This window comes from Filicampus tigris, chromosome 12, assembly GCF_054856515.1.
Source record: "Filicampus tigris isolate MCC_2025a chromosome 12, RoL_Ftig_1.0, whole genome shotgun sequence".
Classification (NCBI taxonomy): Eukaryota; Metazoa; Chordata; class Actinopteri; order Syngnathiformes; family Syngnathidae; genus Filicampus; species Filicampus tigris.
In genome coordinates, this window is record NC_141228.1 from 9,241,113 (window position 1) to 9,255,186 (window position 14,074).

Below are 14,074 nucleotides of genomic sequence, written 5' to 3' on the forward strand. Positions count from 1 at the left end.
GGGTCATTTATGTATAAATGTATATAAATGAAATATGTTTGACGGTGCCACTGTAGCGGTATGCACTCTTTTACCTGCATTCTGGGTATATACTCATGCACAAGTTGTTTTAGGTTTCCAGTTAACGGAAATGGTGATATTGAAACACTTGAAAGTGAATATTAAATCAACCGATATGGAATTTGGCATTAAGCCCTCCAGTATAAATCCAGCCTCAATACTTTTTTCTTTCCTATTGCTTGAGTGTAACTTGAGTCAATTTTCTAATTTAATGACTGAGGGCACAGTTTGGGCTGCACTGTATTTCTTTGTAGCAACCTTATTTTCCTTTATTCCAATTGCCTTTCCTCCAGAAATATAATATTACACACTACGGCACTAACTCAAGATAACTTTACCTTCAACTTTGCTTTCTGTCTTGTTCACTGCATATGTGATTGAATTCAGTTGTGAAATGAGGCAAATTACCTGGGTAAAAAAAATGGTTCAAACTATTCTAACCCAGCAATGTAATTATAAACTCCAAGCTACAGGCTTCTTTTTCTCCCTTGAATAATTATGGTGTGGATTGCTCCAGGACTGTGTATTGATGCATATGTATGAATGAGAGGAACAAAATGAAAAAAGTGGAAAAATAAATGTGTATGCATGTGTTAGAAAGTCCAAAATAGACAGCTGAAGGGCTTATCCAATCATTGCGGAGGTTAGTAGAAGAGGTTTCACCCAGTTGCTTTCTAGGACGCGACAATCAGGTCCCCCTGCGCCAACCCCCACTGGCCACCTCTTGTCACAGGTGAAGGAGTTGCAGAATAATTACCTCTGTAGCTTCAATGCACTGCCTCCTCCACCCCTCCCTCTGTCCCTCCCTCCCTCCCGTTTTCGCCCCACTACCTGCTGAAAGCGTTTCAGACATTCATTTCCATGTTCATTTCACTCTGGCCCAGGAGGAAACACCTGTCGTCATTTCGAGCTTCTGTGTTTGTCCCTGTAACTTTGCCATTTCCCACTAGATAGTTGACTCACTTCAAAGGTAATTACACCTTAACGTTTAGTTTGATAGGATGCGAAGACAGCTGAATGGAAATGAAATAAAGGTGGTGGGGTGGAAGAGAGCTAAGTGGGGAGCCTTTTGTTTTTTCAACTCATGTCACTTTCAAAGTCAACAGTGTTGACTACAGCCTGTGCACATCCATATCACAACTTGAACTGTAGGTGCATCATTCTTTATGACAACCTCTGCTGTTTTTGTTTGTTTTTTTAACTTAATTTTTCATTTCAGTAATTAGTAACACATATTGCCTTTTGCATACAAGAACATTTGCATCTTACAGCTGTAATTGTTTTTTACATCGTTATGCAAAGATCAAATAAATATAAATGGAAAATATTGACAATTCCATTATAGACATCTGCATATAAAAAAGGGGGTTGTTAAATCCACTGTGAACAACCAGTGCCATTCCACAGCCCCCGCTGTGCACTTGTTGCACTTCATTGTATTATTCCATTGTTTGGTAAATATAGCTTTTTGGAGACCTAATGAATATGTGATTTGCTCCATCTGATAAATGTCCTATATTTTCAGAATCCATGCATCATATGTGGGTGGGATCTGGCTTCAACCACCTGATAGTCACACATTTTAATGCTGCCGTGAGTAATATGTTGAAGAGATCTCTGTTGGTGTTTTGAAAACAGTTTCCCTCAAAATGTTTTAGCCCTTTCTCCGCTGTCCATGTTATTTTTGCACACTCATCTTTTTCCTTCATTGCAACTGTCGACATTCCTCAAATAAGCTATATTCTAAAGTACAATTATGTCTGCACTTGAGTTCATAGATCAAGTATGGTTCAAATGTAGTCAATTAATCAGATAAAGTGTGGTCCTGTTGAGGATCTATCAAGCGTTGACTTGAAAAATATTGTTTTTCTAGGCATGCCAGAATGCAGTGAGTTACATAGTCAACTCCAAGATCATTCCCGTAGCCTTCAGAACAATCTCCTCCCACTATTTACAAGTGAGCATTGGCATTTAAATGTTTAGTCTGCTTTACATTATTCTTACATATGATGTGTTTAAATATACAGTATGAGAAATCAATTGTAATTAGGTATAAACCTTAAGACAATGCAACAACTGGCAAATATTCCCTGAAATACTCATTGAAATTTTGTAGTAATGCCAAGTGAACCCTCCTAAATAAAAACAAGCAAGTGACAAAACAACACAGACACAGGCAGTAGCTATACCATAAAAGGAATGATAATACAATATGTAGAGCAAAATGTATAAGCCATCAGCCAGTTGAAACCCTGATATGTTCTTAGGCTGCTATAGTAACCTATCATTTATCAGCATATGAGGTATATTGTGCAACATGAATCAAATAGCCCACTTCTGAAGTTAGTGCATGTTTGTCTCTAACTGTAAACTCTTCATACAGTTATGGGCAATAGTCAATAAATAACATTGATGAAAGGAATGTTGAAAATGTTTTCTTCATCACTGAAAGTAAGTGAAAGTACAACAGTTTTTGGTTTTTAATGAATAAAAACTATTAACCACAGCCATCTATTATATTGTGTAAATGTGCCTTGCAACATAATAGGCAACTACAAACTTTGGCCTTGTTCTCTTCTGTCATTCCATCATTCCAATGCTTGGGAACAGTCCCAGTATGGGGGCCCTTTTTCGATGACAGACCAAAGGGCAAGTCAAGTTTCCCACTGATCCTGAAGGACAAAAGCCAGTCATAATAAGTCAAGGCTGATCCGTGGACCCCGGGCCCCACCACCAAGGAAGACAAAGCACTGAATTCTCCTCACAAAGTCAAGTTATTACAGCCAAGAGCCTCACGTTGCTTCAATGTCAATCAAACAGGCCAGTTAGAGAAGTGGGCCAGGACTGTTTTTCCTCTCTTAATTTGAGGAAATCAAAGGTAATTTTTTTTTCACTCTCCCCTATATACTGCTAAAACATTCTCTTGCATTCCGTTTTTTACATTCTCATTACCTCCACTTGCTCTGTCGTCTCCAGTTACAAACAAGTCTTTCATCTGTATGTCCAAGGACTACAGTGATAGGATCAGGAGGAAAAGTGAAAAAAGAAGCTATGTTGGTCCTTACCTTGTCTCTCCAATTACACTGCCAGGCCCTCCATAAACCTGTAATGTCGTATTATGGGTAACCTCAAGATTGCTGCCTTGCTTAAAGACTTTTTTAAAATGATTATTAAATAAGACATTTTCAGTCATTATTTTATTAGTTGTTTCCAACATGTATCAATCCTATTTAGTGTCAAACTTGAATTATTCCTCTACTTCCCATAAAGTTAACGTTGTTGTGGAAAGCTGAGTTGCAACATTTTCCTCAATAGAACTCAGTGGTCTCACACATTGGAGGGACTTTAGTTAGCAGCAGTGATTCTGTCTTTGCAATGGTATGGTTGAGCTAATGCATACAAGGCACAATGCTCAAGCTTATACAAATCAACTGTGGTTCCTTCCCGTCTGTTCATAGGTCTGAAAGACAAAATCCTTAGTTGGCTTCTTAATGTCGTACTTGGGTTTATGTAGGCTTATTTACTGTTAGCTCTGGTGCCCCCCAAGTGCTCACTAATCTTGCCGCTTTGGATTTCTTGGTGAACTGCAGCTATGACACTGAAGTACTAAGATCCTGACAAAAACATTAAATGGCTAGTAATGACGTAGGGCCTTCATAAAATTGGAACATTAACCCATGTATAAGATATATATTAACTTTGTTCTTTTCCAATGTCATACTGATCACTTGCCGCCTTTTTGTCGTAGTCCCGTTGGTGTTTGAGCAGATGCCCATTGGGACCAGCATTGATATCTGAGTTCAGTGTGGAATACCCTAGAGCTCGAGCCTTTCCCAGGAGCATGCACTCCCATCGGGTAAGGGTAATTAGGCCAGGTGAATAGGCCAGCAGCCTGTTTACAGTGGAGTCTTGTTCCCTTCCGTCGCGGAGCGCATTGTTCGAAAAAATGGGATAAAAGAGGAAGCTTTTTGTCAGGAAATGAACCAGTGACTGGGACTTTATTAGAGGCACCATAATTGCATTTAATGCTACTGTAATTGGAAAATTCACTTAAAGAAAGCAAGCTTTATGAAGTGCAGGATGTGACAGGAATGGGTTTTCTTCTTTTTTGTTCTTATAACCTGCATGAACTGGGACTCCACAAAGTGCCTGAATCTGAGCGGGGTACAATGAAATGTCAAAACCCTCAAAGCATTCTGGAGTGACATTGGCTGAAAACTTGGTCCCAGCCACAGGTCGCGGGTCTTCTAACATGATCGACATCCAAAACACAGCTAAAAACACCTAATAAAGAAGAAAACGCCAGACTGTTCTGAAGGGACCTTCAATGAGCCCTAATACTGTATACTTGAAATCCTATTGAGTTTTTGTGGAAGGAATGGAAATATGTATTCTAGAGAAGGCACTCACTGAAATTTAGAAAGCAAGGATCAGATATAATACCTGTCAACAGGTACAAAAGCCTCATTAGAGTTACAGAAATTGTTTGATTACTGTGATCGCTTGAAAATGTTGAATTACAAACACGGTGTTAAATTATAGTCCATCATATCCTCATTTGTAGTAATTTTCTCCCGGCTGCTTTAATTTCAGCAATGCATGACTTTGATTAGTTAATATTTATTACTATTTCTGTTATTTTAAAAGTTATATTAGTTTGGGTTTTTTCTTTCTTTAATTGATGGGGACCAACAAAAGCATATGGACATGTTAAAAAAAAAAAAAAAAAAAACTCAATGAGTGTGACCGAACGCGCCAAACGTCGGAGGAGGAGTTACTTTTCACTGGCCATTCTCTGCCTGTTCTCTCCTCTACTGTTCTATCCTAGCCTGTAGCCACGCTCTCTTCCGGGCTATTTTTCTCTGGTGCATGGAGCTGCTACAGGCAAGATAAGGCTGGTTTCCCCGAGTTAGGGCTTAGCGTAATCCCTCTTCCTTCATTGGAAAAAAAGAAAAAACATTGCAGAGGCTAATCAACACATGACTGAAGTAGAGAGGAAGTGATGGAGAAAGAAGGCAGGAGTAAGGGAGGTGTGAAAGTGAGGTTAAAGCAACATAGAGAAGCCTTGCATAAAGTAAGACTTCCACCAAACATTTGGCTAAATTTCACCAAACAGGAAAGAACAAAGAAATACAGTAGTACAATGCATCAGGAGCGGTAAAAAAAAGGTTTTACATACCAGACGATCAGAGTGAAAGCTAATCCTTTAACAAGAGGTCTGGCGAAACCCAAGCCCAATGCCCAGGGGCCTGACATGCCTAAAACTGGCATCCCAACTTTCAGTGGCAGGGTTCAGACGATGCGAGCTGGGAGCTGGTGCTATCTAATGCCCGAGAATTAGCTTGAACACAACAGTTCAAAGATGGGATACAGACAGCGCTGCAGCCATTGCACCTCCACATTGCATAGAATGCTGTTAAAAAGCTGATAAAACAGCTTATGTGGGATGGTTGTTTTGATGGCACATGAATGCATGCTTTGCTGAGGGACTGGATAACTGGATTAGAACTCCATTATTTACATTCGATTTGTAGGTGGAAATAGAAGATTTAACATTTATATTAGAAGTTTAACGTTTATATTTCCTAATTATAACAAAACATACTATATCTACACACTAAGCCATTTATTGAAACAAGACAATATGCTTCTTCAAAATACATTAGAAATAATATTGACAAAGTTTATGTTAACGTTTCACCTTTGGCAGGCATTCCATTTTCTCATGTGGCCCCTTTGTTAAATTAATTGCCCAGCACTGGCATAAGAAAAGCCAAAAGTCACATAAGAAAATCAATAATACATCGTAACTTAGCTTCAGAAAAACTGGCTCATTTATAGTTTGTTAACTAGGGACATGCTGCACACAGCATTCTGAGCATACTGGCTGCTTAACACAGCTAAAAGAACATGTTGAAACTGCATTATAAGACTGAGTGTAATTTCTACTTAAATATCATTTGAATATAAAACTATTGGAAAAAATAATTCCAACCGGCTGAAGCTTCAGTTAACTTCAGCTGCTAAAGTTCAGATTCAGAGGGTTGCCCTTTGACATCTGTACAAAATGTTTCAAGCTGGTGTAGTGTAAAACTAAGCCAGTGGCTGTTTTTCAGTTTCTCCCACCCATTGCTTAAACAAAACAAAAAAAAAACACCTTGCAGAACCCAAATTTATAAGAGCATACTGAAATCAGAATTTGTTGAGGCTATAGAAATTTGACTTTTTGATTTTAGTTGCACATCCACCTACACATTCCAATAAGCCAAAAATAATTGACTACCCGACAAATAATACAGTGAGACTTTAAGTTGAGAAAATAATTTTGTTTTTTATTTATTTACATACACCTTGAAAGCTTGATGAACTCTTTATTGCCACATACATTGCTATGACAGCCTGCGGCTGAGTTCTCACCTTTACACGGTCATTAAGACAATCGTTTCCCATTTTTTCCCTGACCTTAAAACATTGACTGCGTGTTCTGCTCTACACAGTACAGTACCGGGACCTCAAAATGAGCTATTGAAGATAACCACATCATATCTGTGATTGGTCAACTATGGCAGACCTCATTTGACCCAACTGTTATTGGTGATGCAGACCTGAACCATTAAATCCATACAGATCACCGATGAGAAAAGCTTTTCTCAAAAACATTATATAGTAGGGTTTTTTTTCCTTCTAAGTCATCTTGACATTGGCTGTGATATGTTAACCTCGTGGATTTGAGGTTAATTATAGCTCATAGAAATTATCTGGAAGGTTCCCTAGGGGATTTAAACCATTACATGGTGGTTGTTTTCTTCTTGACGATTGTAATACAAACAGACCCTTTAGGTGCCAACCAACATGGGGGGGAGCAAAATGTCACTCAACATACTAGGCTCCACCAGAACTTGATTTTTAATACAAAAACTCTCAAAAAGCAAGGATATAATGAGGTAAACCAGTATTAGCCGAACTTTTCAGTAATAGATCGAAAAGTAAGTGATTTATGAACATCTTACCTGTTGACTTGGAGTTCATACATTTTGTAGTCATCATTTTCCTTTTAAATTAGATAAGTGGATGATTTCAACCTGACCTTTTCAAGACATTGTTTTCCTCTGAAAAGTAGTATGATCATGGTCATGGTTAGTATGTTAATGTGTTCAATAAATAGTTGATTAGTGTGAAAAAGAGGAATCTTTTGGATTGTGCCTTTGTTATGTTTATTCATATTAATTATTTGGAATTATTATGTTTATCAATCCATATGCACACCGGCTCATTACGTATTACCGGTGGAAAGATGCCGAGCGGGGGGGGGGGGGAGTCTCCAGTTTCCGTTATTTCAAGTTACTTGGATGCCCTCTAGAGGAAAAAATAACTTCATTCTTAAAAAGTGTGTTTGTGTAATGAAATTTTGCTGGATTTGATCCCTGCATGAAAAAAACAACAACACTGAAAACTGCCATTCTTATTAAAAAAACAAAACAAAACAATGAGTCACTTCCAAATGTTGGACACAGTGCCAAACTAAACTTATATTAATACCCCAACACAAGCACGGAGGACGTCGACCAGGTGTGGGAAGAATGAAAAATCAAACATCATCTCATTGATTGTGTGCGCTGTAATTAGCATCTATGGTAAGTGAGGCTGATTTAACAATTGCTCTGCAAATATGTTTTGAGATTACTATTTTACTGACTGTATATCATTTAGGGATGCTGGGTTCTTTTATTGTTGCAATAGCAAACCACACCTTTCATTGCTGAAGCAAAGACTTCTATCTGTCTCCGGCCTATTTTTTGCGGAACATCTGAGGGTATCTCGAGGCGTTCCCGATCCAACTGAGAGATATAGTACTTTCTCCATCTCTATTCGTGATCTGTTTCTTTTGATCATTACCCACAGCTTGTGCCCATATGTGGGAGTAGAAACATAGATCGACTGGTAAAAAAAGCATGTTACGCCTTGCCTTAACTCGATTTTTCGACACTGGACCTATCCGACTGTTGGCTTAGGTCGAACACAATTTTATGTAACTGAGTCATATATTTATTTGTCTGATCCACTAACACGTCCAATTCCATCACTTAAAACTTATTTTGCAGTTTATAGAGTACAAGCAATATTTGAGCCGAACTTCACTCCTCCCCCTCCTCCCTCAAGCGACTGACCAAAGCCACGCCCCTCATTAAGGTGGATGTGCACAGCTTTTCTTAGCCACGGCTGCTACGTTACAAGAATGATTTATTCATGATGGAGTGTTGTGTTTTTACCATTGTTTTTTCTCTCAAGAGCTGCCCAACACCTTCTTTTCAACTTTTGTTGCTAACCGAAGGTAAGTAATCTGGCCAAGGAAACCAAGGTGAAACGCAAGGCTTACGTGTGCATGGACACACCACAGTAACACCTCTCAGTCGGGCCTTCTGTGTCTCTGATAGGCTATTTTTGTCATGGGATGACAAGTTTTAAAACAATAATTAAAAATAAAATTGGAAGCATAAGATGGAGACAGAAAGGGCTGATTTTCAAAAGGTCATTTTAATTTATTTTTTTAATGTATTTTTTGTTTTTACTGAAAACTCAACCACAGTGGCTCGTGTAAGTCCATTATATTGTACTGAATAATGATATAGGGAGCCTTGGAGCAGAAGGGGAAAAAAATCCCTCCTGCTAATTTTATGGGGGGGGGGGGGGGGAAAGTGGAGAAATGGCCCACATTTACGTGGTGATTTGACACTCTATGCATGATGTTCAAAGGGAGACTGTTAAGCACAGTAAGTACTGTAATTATTAGGACAGTTGTCAAATGGTCTTCTTTACATTGCATATAATTAACAGTAACGGCTAAGTCACTTGAGAAACCCGAGGAATCTAAGAGGTTTTTGTAGTGTTTGTTTAAGGTGTGCATTCATGTGAAAGGCATGGGTTTTTCTGGGATTAGAACCCATCATAATCATATATGATAGGGATTCATGTGGGAATTTCACATAAACATATTCCACAGTAAAAATAAACCTTGCAACCTAAAGACTTACAGTATAGAAGTCTTTGGGTCTCTTCCACCAGTCCGTGATTGAGACATTTTAACTCTTTTGGGTATTTGAAAGTGGGTTTGGGTACCAAGCCCTGGTACTAAACTAGCCCCGGGACTGAATTTTCAAAAACTGCAGTATCGATATGATCCATCCTTAACGGTTCTGTTAACAGTCTTGGTGAAATTACTCAAATTAATTTCGATTGATTTAGGCAATATGAACATTAATGTGGACCTTCTGCCTCTCTGATCTCGTTTCTAACTAACAATAACATAATATGTTCGTCTAAGATACATGTTCACGATCAGAAGCGAGTCACTTCCTTCTATTATTGTTTGGCAGTAAAGAGAAGAGGGTCAGTATTAGTAAACATCTTGAGACTCACGCAGTGACTCACACACAACAGCCACATCAAAGCTGTCACCAAATCATACTTTTACCATTTGATAAACAACAATAGAATTTAACGTTTTCTCTCCCAGAAAGACCAGGAGAAACTCAGCCATGCATTCATCTCTAGTAGACTAGATTACTGTAATGGCCTTTTGACAGAACTTTTCAAATATAAAACAGCTGCAGCTCATGCACAATGCTGCTGCTAGAATTTTAACCAGGACTAAGAGATCTGAACACATTACACCAGTTTTAAAGTCTCTACACTGGCTTCTTGTCACTTTCAGAATCGTTTTTAAAACTCTACTTATTGTTTACAAATACCAGAGCAGTTTAGGCTCACAATACATCGATGATATGTTCAAAGAATATAAACCCAGCAGGGCCCTCAGATCCAAGGACTCAGGTCAGCTAGTCCAGACCAGAATCCAGACTAAACATGAGGAGGCAGCATTGAGCTGTTATGCTGCAAAAAAGTAGAACAAACTGCCAGTGGAGATTAAATTTTCACCAAATGTAGACACTTTTCTCTTCTCATGTGCCTATGCATGAAATATGCACGGTATTTTTGATTTTTTTTCTTTTTAATTTATCTTGATTTTAATCATTTTAACCCTTTAATGGCCGGACCAAGAAATTGTCATTGAAAAATGTTTTTCTTACATTTCCTGGTTATTAGGGACACAAAAAACAGCATCACTGGCCAAACTGTGACAAAATGCGTTTTGGTTACAAAATATGCCGCCCCATGTGAAATCTTGTTTTTGGATTATTTATTGGCTATTTCAAAAGAAATCTTACATCAAACTTGCTCGATTGGCCACAAACAATAAATAAGCAAAGAAATTTCTCTTTAAATAGCAATGCTTTAAACACTGCTTTGAGATTCAAGCAACTTCAGTTGTCCTTCTTGTGGTATGTTGCAAAGCATGAATTGTTTGCCTTGAGACAGAGAAAGATCCTACCTGTAGGATGAAATCCCACTGCATTGCTAAGGATGGTTACACACTTGTTGCCATTCTACTTGACCGCGACAATCCCCTCTGAAGATCTGTAGTCAAATTCTCCTTTCTTGTTCAGCTCATTGTCCTTCATCAAGGGAGCTCCACCAGTGCACTTTTCACAAGCTGTGCCGATGTATTTCACACCAAAACTTGATTCCAGATCCTTGAACAGGCTGTAACCCGTGAAGAAGTTGTCGCAAAAGACAACAGACAGTCTTGACTCAGGGATGGTCTTGCAGAGAGTCCGCACCACTTTGGCTCCCAGCAGAAGCTTCTTATCTTCCTCACTTAGTGTGACTTGAAGAAGGTGGTGGCTGCTTGGTAGAGTAGCAGGTCATGGCTGATTCCAGAGGTACTTGCCTGACAGTAGATCTTGAAGCCAAAACGATGAGGCTTGTTTCGGATGAACTGATGCAGATTTCCTGCTCTGGTGCCTTTGTAAGGAACCATGAACTCATCCACTGACTGCTTGAAAGTAGATGGGATTTTGAGGCACTGCTTTCGCAAGATGTCAAACAGTGAGTGCATCTTGTAGAAAAGATTGGGTCTCCCTGCAACTTGCTGGTTGTCATTGAAATGGATGAAACGACGTAGCATCTTGAAGCGGTTTTGTGACATTATTTCTGCAATCATGGGGACATGTGATTCCATGGTCCAGTAGTACTCAATGCAGGAAATTCAAATACTCCCATGAATAGTAACTTAGCCAGGAAGTGTTCCATATCTGCAATACTTGTGTTGATTGGATCTCCCAATTGTTGAGCAGAATAGTGATTGGTGTGGTAGACAATGTGCCTGATCATCTCATCCGTGAAAATCATTTTGAAGTAAGCGAAAAGTGTCTTCACTTCTTTAGGGGGGTCAAATATTTTTTCTGGAACCAGGAATGGCTCAACTCGATAATTGATCTACAGGCAAAAGGCGTTGTTGATATTCAACAAGGTCCATCAACTTGCCTTTGTCTACAGAAATCAGAAAGGTTCAGTGACTAATTCACAGATGCCATGCTTTGGTTTAGACAAGACAATAAGACTCTCCACAAGGCTTGCATTTGAATGGTTGGACATTCGTGTCAACGACTGGATACTGCATCTAGATGCAAAGGAGTTGTTCATATTCAACAAAGTCCATCAACTTGTCTTTGTGTACAGAAATCAGAAAAGTTCAGTGACCAATTCACACATGCCAATCTTTGGTTTAGACAAGACAATAAGGGTCGCTACAAGGCTCGCATTTGAATGTTGGGACAACCATGAGTCTTTAGAGTGACTGAAACACAAGAAATGAAAACTGAAGCTACTTTGTGTCTGAAATTTCACCTATTGACTGAGATAACCATGCACAGAATGTTTGCAGAGGCAGACAACGTGTATGTCCTGTTGCTACATTCTAATGTCTAATTCGTCCAGGATATCCGTTTGGCACAGCTTGTTTTTGAAAAATTGTTGCTTCCCTATTTTTTGTTTTTTTCTTCAACAAGTGACCTGATTATGTTCAGTAGTCATTCCTAAACCACAATATGACAAAAAAAAAAACATTCCAACCTTTTAAAAACCAACCAGAAATATGTTATAAGTGAGGGGTTGGGTTGAGAAAAATTTCCATCTTGCTGGGAACCCTCCTTAAAGTGCATAATGTCTCCCCCAAAATGTTTCTAAGTGTTCTTTTTGGGCATAACACATGTATACCAAGTATAAGAGAAGGTTTAATGAGTTAAGGTTCACTTCTAAGCAAATGTCTATATTTTAAAACAATCTAATGTTAGTGTGCCATATAGATACAGTGGCCATTAAAGTGTTAATCTAATTATTCTTTGTGATTTTAATTTTTGTAAATCTTAATGTTTCATTTCTCTTTCTGTAATGCTTTTGATGTTTTATGTCAAGCACTTTGAATTGTCTTGCATGAAATGTGCTGTACAAATAAGACTTGCCTTGCCTTCCTCTGTGTTTATCAGCATCCTTACTGGATCTAAATCTGGGTCTAGAAAATCTTGGGTTGGGGACGTCCTATGTTACAGATAGAAATTGAGATGACATGATTTAATGCTGATCAAAGGAATTAAAATGAAAAATATGCTGACATTTCAGTAAAACATACAGCAGGGGAATACTGGGATTTGGTTAAGATACAGCTAAGACTTGACTGAATGGGAAATTAATACAGTATTTAAGATGCAGCTTGCAATGACTGAAATAATCAGTTTAGACTTGAGCCTATGCAACATAACTCGAGCTTTTGCAGACAAAAACATGGCAGGTCAAGTAAATACTTGTGGTGGAGAGGCTTATTTGTTCATAATAAAGGAAGTAGACAGAAATACATATTAATGAGGTTTCTTCAGAGTGTAAAAAGGCATTTATATGTAGAAATAGAAATTAAAAATCTATGAGATTTCTTAATGCTAAAAATTTTCTCCTGCATTCTTACCTAATCCCCATTTTGGTAATGCTCTGTTTCCTTTTTAACGTGTGTTTTCTTATTGTGCCAATCATTTCAGCCCTTCCTTGCCTTTGTCAGTCTAATTACAATCTCATTTTAAATCAGTGTATTTTAAAACGCACCATTATGTGGGCTATGCATTTTTAATGTTTTTTTCCTTTTTTCTTGCTACTTATGTGCAAAACATTAATCATTCTCGAAACTATTCTCTGTATATACGTACATGTCAAAACTTCACCCATGGCAAAGCAGCCGAACATATACAAATGCAATAACTATACAAAGCGCACATTCCTTTGACTTGCATAGTCACAATATGCCACACAGTTGCAGAATTCTGTGCATCTGATGCATTTGGCTCCATCTGCCACATGATTTGCTCCAACTATTGATTTTTCTTTCATGATATGGAGATTCATTCACAAAGAAGTAGCTATCTTACCCCTAATTGCTTTTTAACCTTGGGAAATAAGCATGCCCAGGCAGTCAAGCAAGTGAATACAGTCTTGGTGTAAATTGTTGGACTGGCATACATTTGCATAGTTTTGAGTGTTCCCTCAGGAGATTCCTGTATCCTGAAGTTTTCCAGGCTGTTTTTCTCATGTATATGTGTGTGAGTGTATGAGCGGCGTGTGCAGGGGTGCTTGTTTCTGTGTGTTATGTCCCGCTTTAACATCCTATTTCACTAGGTAAGTCAGTTTAGAACCAATTCCCATTACAATGACAATGGCAGCCGCTATCAAAATTAATATATCGTACAGGTAAAATCCTAATAGCCTTATGCTCCAATTGTTGCACTGTAGTTTGGGTTTGACTGGAGATTTTGAACATCATAAGCATTTCTTTTTGGTTCCATATTCCCTCCCGTTCCTTCACCTGGCATCATAACGTGGCTAACAAAATGAAGTTCGTCATGTAACCATGATTTCCACAATAATTGCCCACTGTGATTATATTACAAAATTAACCATCAAATTTGAATGCAGATGAAACATCACTTTTGGCTGGCCAATGTAGTCTCTTGTTCTGAACCTACTACTGGCCTACTAAACTACAAAGTACTTGAAGTAATTGAATTAGAATTATTTATCATAGTGATATGATTGATGAAATATCACGTCCTTTTGCCTTTTTTTTACATTT

General features: G+C 38.3%; 1 long non-coding RNA gene across 1 annotated transcript; it reads left to right on the top strand.

Moving 5' to 3' along the window:
- The first annotated feature begins 962 nt into the window (after positions 1-962).
- On the top strand, positions 963-2,791 carry LOC147138284 (uncharacterized). Its single transcript, XR_015088898.1, has 3 exons — positions 963-1,030; positions 1,586-1,653; positions 2,671-2,791. It is a non-coding gene; the product is annotated as an uncharacterized LOC147138284 (long non-coding RNA).
- Positions 2,792-14,074: the final 11,283 nt, after the last annotated feature.